This window comes from Amphiura filiformis, chromosome 5 (genome assembly GCF_039555335.1).
Source record: "Amphiura filiformis chromosome 5, Afil_fr2py, whole genome shotgun sequence".
NCBI classification, from domain to species: domain Eukaryota; kingdom Metazoa; phylum Echinodermata; class Ophiuroidea; order Amphilepidida; family Amphiuridae; genus Amphiura; species Amphiura filiformis.
Genome location: NC_092632.1, coordinates 44,819,793 through 44,831,471, shown reverse-complemented (window position 1 = coordinate 44,831,471; position 11,679 = coordinate 44,819,793). Strand labels below are relative to the sequence as shown.

The 11,679-nt window shown below is 37.1% G+C and overlaps 1 non-coding gene across 1 annotated transcript; it reads right to left on the bottom strand.

Annotated features, from left to right (window-relative positions):
* Positions 1-8,042: 8,042 nt before the first annotated feature.
* Positions 8,043-8,115, bottom strand: Trnal-cag (transfer RNA leucine (anticodon CAG)). Its single transcript has one exon. It is a non-coding gene; the product is annotated as a tRNA-Leu (tRNA).
* Between the last annotated feature and the right edge of the window lie 3,564 nt (positions 8,116-11,679).

Here is an 11,679-nt window from a genome sequence, read left to right as displayed (position 1 = left end):
TTGGATATCAGATCACAAACTATGCGAGAGCTTTGAGGAGTGAGCGGCAATGAAATTGCCTGACTTCTGATTGAATGAAGATGTGTGTTATCTATGTCATTACTGTGTATTAAGTTGGCACACAAATTTTCACAAATTAAGATTTTTAGACAACACAGATTAGTATAGAATGTAAGCTAGTACAACTATTAAAATTACAAAATTATATTTTCAACAGAATGATAGCAATATAGCTTGGTCAATTTGACTCCAGTATGTGGAGAGAGTATGGCCTAATGGTTAGGGTACTTCCTTTGGTGCATAAGGTGCCGGGTTCAAGCCCTGGCAGTGGAGATTTGCTGGGATATTGAATTGGCAACATCTGTAGATTAAATTCTCCCCCCCCCCCCATGGTTTGTTTAGAATTGGGTAAGTACTCTGTCCTTGGGAGGGGATGTTAAGCCGTCGGTCCTGTGTACAGAGAGCCATACCTGTGCATGTATCTCTCAGTCAGTTTTGGAAAGAGTAGGGTGTTAACCCCTGACTGTTCCCAACCCATCCCAGTGTTAAAATGGACCACAATGGAAATAAACTTCATGACAGAGGCTTTCTTGGGTTATCCAGGGTTGTTGAAATCTGAACAAATCAAATCAAAAGCCAGGTAAAAATTCCTATCAGGTGGGAAACTGTTATTGGTTACCATGCCCAAACACGCTACATGTAGTACCAAGAAAAACTTCAGATTCAAACTGAAGGATAAAGGGGTTCCAGGGGCATATCCAGGATTTTGAAGTTGGGGGCATAAAGTTTTACTTTCTTTTCTTTTTCTCTTCCTCATTGCTTCCTTTTCCTCCTCTTTTTGTCTTTCTTACTCTGCATGTGCTCCATGTGGATACACCCCTAGGTACACCCCTGAATGCATGCGTGTATATTCTGTTTATCATTGTTTAAAATGCCTCCTTGGCTGAACATAGCTGTAGGATTCTGTAAATCTTAAAAATTTTGTCAGAGCTTAATAAGATTTATTGTATATTCAAGTTTCTGTCAGTGTTTATTTATTTTTTGTAAATAAAAACATGCTAAGGAGATATTTGCATATATGCATATCAATGCTTACAGAAAACAAATGGATTCTTACTGTTTTAATTGCAGAGTGTTTTATTGAATTTCTAACTCGGTAACAAAATTACAAAACATGCTCAATCTGAGGCTATTGACACAAGTGTTGACACTATGCTTTATTCTGCATGTGCATTGTTAAAAGGGCCATACTATAGGCTCTATGCATTGTAATGTACGAAAAGTAGCCTGGATTTGGAATAGTAACCTCGGATCGTGCACCGTCTATAAAAGTATGTGGTAGTATACAAGGAATTTTTCAAGTCAAATAATGGGCTGCCATTTTCTTTGGAAGGGAGGTCCCAAATTTGGGGGGGGGGGAGAACCCAAAGTTTGATTTGGGTAGGGGTCTGCCACTGAGAATTTGAAAATGGACCATCCTTTTCCTATCAATTTTGACCCATCGCTATACCAAAAGACAAAATTTTTGGCCAAATTTAATGCAAATTTGTTTCTAAGAATTTTTCCAAAAAAAAAATTGTGAAAAAATCACCCATTCATGTACCAAAATTGGCCTAGAAAAAGGAGTCATAATGATATACCAACTAGCCCAAAATGAGACCCAAGTTTGCAGCACATACCTGTATGGTCATTTGTACTGAATACCCCCCCCCCCCCCCTATGCAGTCAGCAGCATGAAACTAATACCTAATTGGTCCATGGAAGGAAATGTTCCCCAGCCCTTGCTATTGCCATTTTTGACCAAAAATCAGTCACTCATTCCAACCAATTTCACTAAGAACCCCTTTCAGTGCACCTTTAGCATTGAATAGGGTAAGTAATTTCTTATCAAACAACAGCAAAGTCAATTCAGCATAACTAAAACATTTGTCCAACAGTATTATTGCTATTTTCCTGTATTACAATAATGTTTTGTGTGAAAAAATTATGTCCAGTTTCACTTTGAAAATATGGTATACAAATATTGAATGTTTATGAGTTCAATGGTAAGAATATTTTCATGAGGTGAAATATGGACTGTTCCATTCAACGAGGCTTTGCAGAGTTGAATGGAACAGTCATATTTCACCGAATGGAAATTTCCATTGAATGAATAAAAACATTCAATATTTGTTTTATATAACTCATAAGTAAGTTCCCTTGCTTCCGCTTAATTTTATAAGTCACCAGGAAAACAAAATAGATTAAAAGATATCTAAATGCATATTTATTTCAGAAGCAACACCCGCACCTATAATTGGCGAGTCCAGGTGGAAACCTCGCGCTATACGCTTGTGCGTCTGTCAGCATTGCTATGGTAGCTCCACGTCCGTGCAATGGAAAAATAAATATTGCACGGACGCGGAGTGCAATAGGAATAGCTCTTTTGCAACTGGCCGCTAAAAATAGCAGAAATAATCAATAGTAGTTGGCCAATCAAATGACAAGAAACTTTGTATGAGTTATATAATAATTACTCAGTACCCGCTTCAGATGACTTACTGAAGCACCTGGGCACTAATTGAGTCATATATAGTAAGTCTTTCTCTTTTTAATTCTTTGGCATGCATGTAAAGTGACAGTGCCTTTCAACGTCTGATGATACCATTTGCCTTGTAAAAGTCCTTTGATAATATCCTACCCATAATGGCAGAATCAAATTCAAAAGGCAAATACACTCTACTAGGTTGATTAAACTCTAGCCTATGTTTGTCCAATAACCCACTCATGTGTTATATATAATTGAATAGGAACTTTGTGGTCTATAGGTAAAACATCTTCCCGCTATTGCTTCCTAGCAATATTATTATTAATTGAAAAAGCCATTGACATTTACAGCCAAGTATGATTAAAGTCATGATCAAACTGACCATGTTCTTGAACTAGATAGCGGTCAATGTTACTACTTCATGAGCTCCAGTGGTCAACGACCTAATTCACATCAAAAAAGTACATCATCTGGGTAGGAAGCTATGTCATCCATGCATGATTAGTGGTATGTACTGGTCATTACATGCTGCCCATAGCTAAACCATATAACCACTGGACCAGAAATCACCACTTGCTGATTCCTAAGGGAGCGATGGTATGGAGTATAATTCTATTCGAGTGTGATGGAGGAAAGTAGAACAAGAATAGCTGCTTCTTGGTATACCAGAGGTTGCAACCTGTGACACCCCATCAGAATTTGATATCAAAATCAAAAAGAGCCATTCACTAAAGACTGCCCCTTGTCTACAGAAAACAAGTAGACAAGGCAGGGCCGTAGCAAGCAGGGCAGCTGGGGATGCCATGGCCGCCCCGCTTTTTGAGAAATTTGTTATGTTTTTCTTTATATCTTTATTTCAATTTGGTTATATATTTGTATTTTGGCCGCCCCACATTTGTCATGGCCGCCCCACATTTTACAACCTTGCTACGGCCCTGAGACAAGGGACAGTCTTCAGTGAACGGCTCTTTTCAGAGCCATCAGTAGGCAAGGGGTGGCGTATATGTCTCATTCTTATAGGTACTTTGTTCTGAAGAAGTCGGAGCTACTCCTGACAAAAGCTTGACAGTTCTAAATTTGTCCGGCAGCGAACCCGCTAAAAACCCACTAATTGTTATGAATTCCTGTTGTAAAAGCCTATCCCCCCCAAAAGAAACCAAGATATACTTTGTGCATCAACTTCAGTAGGTAGTGGTGTATGGAAATGCTTCAACTTTAAGCCCGGACTTAAAGGGACATAGAAATAACCAAGTATTTCAAACTCTTTCTATTGATATTCAGAAGTTTGCATTCTCTTTCAAATGAATGAGATTTGAAGGTGTTTGGGTTTTAAGGCACCTTATTGAAGTTTTACTTTACATGTAGCAGCTATGTGTTTTCAACACTGAAAGTAGGATCTGTGTCCTCACTATGAACTCTTCTCCAATGACCACTAACTTCCGACTATGTACTGTCAATATCTGTGGCTAGCTGCTAGATAGGGCCTGATGTTTATTAATGAGCACACTGCGCCATGCTCCCAGGACATGGATTACATAAAGAGTTGGTGGTCTGGCAAATGTGCCTTGGAAGGAAGCCACCATAGTAGCAAGGGTGTGGTATTTTCATTTGTGCTCTTTTTCTTTTCTTTCTTAACACCAAGATTGATACATTTTACCTTGTTTCAAATTTGCACAAACTTTTATATCTGAAAGAGTAAAATACCTGCTTTTCTTTGTTCATGTTGTAAAGGTCTGATGAAAAAAGACAAACATTATCACAATTAAAATTGTATATCGTCAGCCTGCTATGCTAATTGCCTAAATCATTTTGTGTAATTTTGAGAACAAAGAACAAAATGTGGTTCAAGCATGCATCAGTTATGTAATCACCCTAATTATCTTGGATTATTCCTTTTCATTTGTATCATTATCATTTGTTCTTGTGCAAAGATTGGTGAATAGATAAATTTAATGCATGCTTGAACCATATTTTGTACTTATGACTTGGGCAAAAAGCGTAGCAGGCTGACAATATAATTACATATTATGTGACATGATCAATGGGAATGAATCGGATGGTGGTAATATTGTTTTTGAGATATTGGCAAAAACAGTGTTCAAATTCTTTTGTTTTATATTGTTTTCAGCCATTGATACATTGTTCATATCTCGGTATTAGATGTCTGATTTTGATGGCATTTGCATCAAAATGTAGCATTCATAAACTGCCAAAAAATGATGTAAAAAACTTCTAATTGAAAATTGCAGACATGTGACTCATTCCCCTTGATCATGTCACATATAATGGTATATTTATTGATCGCCAGTGGCTTAGCTAGGGGGCACGTGACCTGGATGCCGTCTTAGGGGGTACCGAATTGCAACTGGTTAAAAATTTTCAACCAATTCTAAATTTTGTGTGTACTTTGTTGGTAAAATGTGCGATTTGCTTCTTTCTTGAGCGCCATGAGCAACAACAAAATGGGTCATCAATGAACAAATTCAGTCGGCAAAAATATTTTTTCAAGTTTGGGACAACATTCTGTATCCTTGCCCCGGGTGCCAGTGCCACAACCCCATTCAAAACAATGTTGTTATTCATAGTAAAGTTGAGAAAGATACAGAAAGAAAAGTTATATTATGGCCATTGAAACTCAATGTCCAGATGGTCTTCCTGGAAACTCTCCCGGCCTGGTAGGCAAAATAAACAAGTAGTACTGAAGTTTAATTGAAATTACTTAAGTTGTTTACCCGACTGAATGCTAAAAGTGCACTATAGCCACAAAGTAGAGGAGGAGCACTAATTATGGCTAATACAATATAATAATTTTGTTATTATGTGATCTGAGAATCAAAATGCACTTATTAAATTAACAGAGAGATGATTGATTCCAGGAATATAGCCTGGATTTATTAATGGATAGGAAATTAAATGACATAATTAATCATTATCATACATCATCAGGTATGTTGCACGAATCCATACTCTGAATAATTAAGGACAGGATACATAGCACTGTATGCATAAAGCAGGCATATATTAACCATTTCTATGCGTGTTGCATCACTGCAAATATTGATTATGATAATAATATTTTGAAAAAACATTTGGAATAATTTTTGTGCCTATTATTTTTATTTGCACATAAAATTGCATTAAAATTAATACAAATATGCCTATTTATTGGGTACTTTTGAGACAGTCCTTGTCATTTAAAACAGTGAGAATTGTAGAGAAAGAAGAGTTTTACAGTAACCACATTTATGAAAGTTATGATGTCAATGACATTAAGATCATTCATATGTGTGCATGCATGACTTAGATAGAAGTCATTAACTCTTAACAAATTGGCACCAAACTTCACTGTTATACAATGTTTGACCAGTTGAATGTGAATGAACTTGATAGCTTGTCATGCACTTGTTATGTATACACACTATTTTGATCATCACGGTCTTGGCACATGATTGAAGCAAGTAAGGATGCACACATGATTCTGTTTGGTGGGGAATTATTTATTTTATTTACATTGTACCTTTTAAAGTAACAAAGACAGTTAATTATATAAAAGTATATATTTTTGGAAAGGAAATAAAATTTGGGGGTACAATTACCAAAAAGGGTACAATTTGCTAGACTTGAGTCCAGTCATCGTTTGTGGAGTTTAGGGTTAGGTTTTAGGGTTGGGGTAGGGCAGTCTTGTAACAAGACTAGTACAGTTGCACCCTATTCGGTAATCGCTACAAATTGGGAAATATTACAAATTTTTGAGAAAAATTCAAAATATGGATTTTTTTTACCCAGTTGTTTTGAACCATGCTACACTTGCTAAACTTGATCTTGACCATTATTCACCCTGATATGGCAGTGACGTCAATACGTTGAGACAAGCTATTTCACGCAGCATCTTTAACCCTTACACCCAAAAATACCACAGAATACCACGATGAAAAAATCAAATCATGCATGCATCCCAGGGTCTGCGATGACGCAATCAGCCTAAGCGTCAAATGCTCACGGAATTGCTGGCGGGCAGCAATAACCGATCTAGCTCCGGTCCGCGATCGTGTGCTTGGCATGTGGGGGGTCAAAGGTTCGAATCCCGGGGGTGCCAAATCAAAAATTCTTCTTCTTCTTGAAAAATTCGGACCTTCTGTGACTTCCGATAGCAAAAAACCTGGGTCAGTGTTAGGGTTAAGAAAGATGTATTTTTCCACATTAGAGCCTATGTTAACCCTTACACCCAAAAATACCACAGAATACCACGATGAAAAAATCAAATCATGCATGCATCCCAGGGTCTGCGATGCGCGCAATCAGCCTAAGCGTCAAATGCTCACGGAATTGCTGGCGGGCAGCAATAACCCGTCTAGCTCCGGTCCGCGATCGTGTGCTTGGCATGCGGGGGGTCAAAGGTTCGAATCCCGGGGGGTGCCAAGTCAAAAATTATTCTTCTTCTTGAAAAATTCGGACCTTCTGTGACTTCCGATAGCAAAAAACCTGGGTCAGTGTTAGGGTTAAGGGTGTGTTTGTGTACACCAGTGCTTTGAGCAAATGCTAGTGATTTGAAGCTGCACCCAATGAAATGCCCACTGACATCACTGCCACATCAGAGTAAAAAATGGTATATAAACAGGGTACAAACAGGTGTTACCCACCGAGTATAAAGCATCAATTCACACTGGAAATGATCCAGGGAAATGATCAACTATTTATATAAGACCAAAAGTACACCTTAGAAACTGCCAACTTTATAAACTACCAGAGTTCTATCTTATTAGCCATGATACCACATGAAGATTCAATTTTCCCTTTCTCCCCGGAGTCTGGTGTAACATTCAAAACTAATGCATGGCTAATGGCTTGTTACACTCTCACAAGGAATGTAATTCTGACTGACTGACACACTTCTAGACTGACACACTTTTACATGCCCTCTACTCTCTGTATACATGTGATATGAAAGCATGAAATTGATAGGCTCTTGTCTAGTGACTCTCTCCCTAATTGAGGTGCAGATGATTGAAGGCTTCAGTCACTAGACTGTGAAAGAAGGCCACATTGAAGGATATCATAGATTCACACTTGCCTGATCACACACTTGCCTCTACTGTCAAAGTTAAGGAGCTTTTCAAAGAAGAATATTGCAGTTGTACGTTATTATTACATAAAGTCTATTAAATTTTAGACAAAATACAGAATATTTGCTAAATAAAGCCTTTATGGGGATAATTTATTCTGAGTAGGCCTATGATAATTTATCATTATAAAATAGCATATGTGTTATTTGGTGAAGATAGCATTAGTGTTATCTAAAGATAACTTAGTGTTACAAACTGATGATTGCACACATTTGTGTATCCTGCTGAAGATAGTATGTAAAGAAGATAGCAATACTATTATTTAATTACAGTTAAGTTATCTGCAAAGGTAAGATTTGCATAGAAAAACAGTGGCATGATCGAGGGAAATAATATAAAAAAAATTTCACCAGGTTCTCTGTTGCAATAATAAAGGAGACAAGTAGAAAAAGTGATCCCCCTGGGAATCAAACCCAGGACCTCAGGTTTCTGAGACCTGTGCCTTAACCACTCGGCCATAGGAGCTTCATGATTAGGCTGGTTGAAATTGAACCCATCGCGGTCACTTATACTTATCTCCTCCCATAAATAGCCCATAGTAGCTATTTACATTATTTACTGTCTACTGAAGATAATCACTATATATGCTGAAGGTAGCATTTGTGTTATCTACTGAAGATAACATTAGTGCATTCTACTGACAATATTGTTTTATCAAATGATTATAACATGCTGAATATAACATTTGTGTTATCTACTGAAGATAGCATTATCATTATCTAATGTCTACTGAAGATATTATATGCCGATGATGATATTTCTTTTATCCACTGAATATAGTATTAGTGTTATCTAATGAAGATAGTAATACTGTTTTCTACTGCAGGTACCATTTGTGTTATCTGCTACAGATGTCATTTGTTATATCTACTGAAGATTCCATTTGTGTTATCTTCTAAAGATAACATTAGTTGCATCTACTGGAGATATCATTTTTGTTGTCTATTGAACATAACATTAGTGTTATCTACTGAAGATTGCATTAGCATTGTCTACTGAAAATATATGTCTACATTATTATATGCTGATGATAGCATTTACTGAGATAGTATTATCTACTGAAGATAACATTAGTGCTATCTACTATCTATTTTTTTAAAAATTATGGCAAGTCTCCTGACCCCTTTTGGAAGAGGCCGCGACCCCCACCGTTTGAGAACCACTTTATCTACTGAAGATAGCATAATAGTGGTATCTACTGAATAAACATCAGTATTAGTGTTATATACTGAAGATAACATTTCTGTTATCTACTGAAGATAGCATTAGCATTATTTAATGAAGAAAGCATTAGTGTTATCTACTGAAGAAAGCATTAGTGTTATCTACTGAAGATAGTGTTAGTGTTATTCACTGAAGATAGCATAAGTGTTATCTAGTTTGTCACACTGATTTACATAGTGTAGTGTTATCTGCTGCAGATAGCATTTGTGTTATCTACTGAAGATAGCATTAGTGATATCTACTGAAGATAGCATTAGCAGTATCTACTGAAGATAATTGTTTCTACTAAAGGTAACATTTATTATATACTGCAGGATATCATTTGTAATATCTACTGAAGATAGCGTAGTGTCATCTACTACATTCTTTTATCTACTAAAGATAGCATTTGTATTATCTACTTAAGGTAGCATCAATGTCTTCTACTGAAGATGGTATTTGTGCTATCTACTGAAGATAGCATTAGTGATATATACTGAAGGCAACATTTGTGTTATCTACTGATAGAATTGGTGTTATCTATTGAAGATAGCATTTGTGTTGTCTGCTTAAGATAGCATTAGTAATATTGAATGAAGATAGCATTAATGGAATGACTTGCCTTCCCACATTAGTGACTCTGCCAATCTGTCATTTAAAAAGTCCTCTCTAAGTCTGTGTATTATTATTATTACATTAATGTTATCTACTGATGACAACATTTGTGCTATCTACTGAAGGTAGCATTAGTGTTATCTACTGAAGATAGCATTTGCATTATCTGCTAAAGATAGCATTAGTGATAGCATTAGTGCTGAAACATTGATAGATGCTATCTACTGAAGATAGCATGATGACACATGTTTGTAAAACCGATTGAAAGCAACAACCATTGTGTGGGAGATTAAGGTTATGTCTTCCATAGGGGGGCATATGAATTTCAAATGGCAAAGCCCATTGCATGCGCTGAATGTAAGAGCCATTAAAGTAAAAAGTACATCTCGATTACAATTAAAGCTTACTGGTGGTGGGGCCAACAAGTAGGCCCACATATTTAAGTCTGGTGGTTTGTGTCTAGGTGCAGTGTCCCAGTTTTAGCATAATCACTAATCAGACTCATACAAATTGATTAAATGATGCTGAGACATGGATATTAATTTTATGGACACATAATTAGACTACAGTTGTTATTATTGTAGACATTATATGCCTATTAAGTTGATTTGAGAGTCGTTGAAACAGGAGCATGCTATTATTTTCATATTTTCCACATTAACTGGGTTAATTTGTTTTCATTAAATCGGTAGCATCTGGGTTAATGTATACATAGGCCATTTTTTGGTTCAAGTTGATAATAAATTAGACAAATTACATATGAGCATCAATGATTTAATCTAGGTATTGGACGTCACTGGCAATGCCAAAGAACTTTTTTGGCTACTTTTTCAATTTCCTGGCCTACTTAAGTGACCTGATTTTGGCATGGAATTGAAAATGGAATCTTGAAAGTTTGTGAAAATTAGGTATGGAATTGTCAACGTCTTGGCATAGAATGTTCTACTTTTACTGTTTCTTTCCTTCTTTTTTGACAACCCTTGAATAACCCAAGAAAGCCTTGTGTGATGCTTTAAATTTCCATTGGGGTCCATTTGAACACCGGGACAGGTTGGTACAGTCAGGGGGTTAAGACCCTACTCTTCTTGAAACTGACAGTGCAGGTATGTCTCTTCTGTACATGGCTTCAATGACTTGACACATCCCCTCCTAAGGTACTTCATGGCAAATAATGCTGATCTTAAGCTTATCTGTCATATTTTTAATGATTAATCCTTGTCCAAAGCAGTTGTATGGAGAGCATGTAACAGCCTCAACAAAATCTGGAGGTCAACTCTCCCAAGGAAATTCAAGATCCGTTTATTTGCTGCTACCGTCAAATCCGTTCTAACCTATGGATGTGAAGCATGGACCATGTCTCCCAGACTATGTAAAGAACTTGATGGTTGCTACACAAGAATGCTTAGAGCATCGAGCATTATACAACATCAATTGGAAGCAGCACATCACAAACAAAGAACTGTATGGTGATCTACCTAAACTTTTACAGAAGATAGAGAGAGGAGGACATGTTTAAGCTGGGCATGCGTACAGAAGCAAAAATGAACCTGTAGCCAAGCTGATCCATTGGACACCAAAACATGGAAACAGAAAACCTGGTAGACCCCCTCTAACATACGTGGATGTATTGAAACAGGACACTGGACTGGATGTTATGGATTGGGAATGGCCATGCAGGACAGAAGGACTTGGCGTGCTGTTGTAGTTCGAGGACACCACTCATCTTAAGCAAGCAAGTAAGCAAGTCCTTGTTGACAATTAGTTCATGCTTGTCGACAATCGGGTAAATTGCTTTGTCAACAATATTGTTGACAACATCCCCATGTAGTATACAAGTAGATAGCACTATTTTAAAGACAACACAAACCTGTTAAAATTACTTTGTCGCTATCGTAGTGACAACTTCACATGACATTTTAAGTTCTAGGCAAGCTTATAATCAATTAAAATCAGCGAGGCCCCGAATTGAACAAGTCTAAATTGTACCAGTCTGTACCGGGGAAGCTCATGCCCGCAGCTCATGGTGGAATCATTATGACCTTGCTCTCGTTCCACCATCCTTGCACTACCATATTTGACCTAATTAGCACCCTGGCACTTAATGTCGGTCACTTTTTGGGGCGCTTATTAAAATTGTGAAATGCCAGTCAAAATAGGGAATTTACGCACATAGTCAAAATCATCATAATGCGAAATCTGAAGTTAAAATAT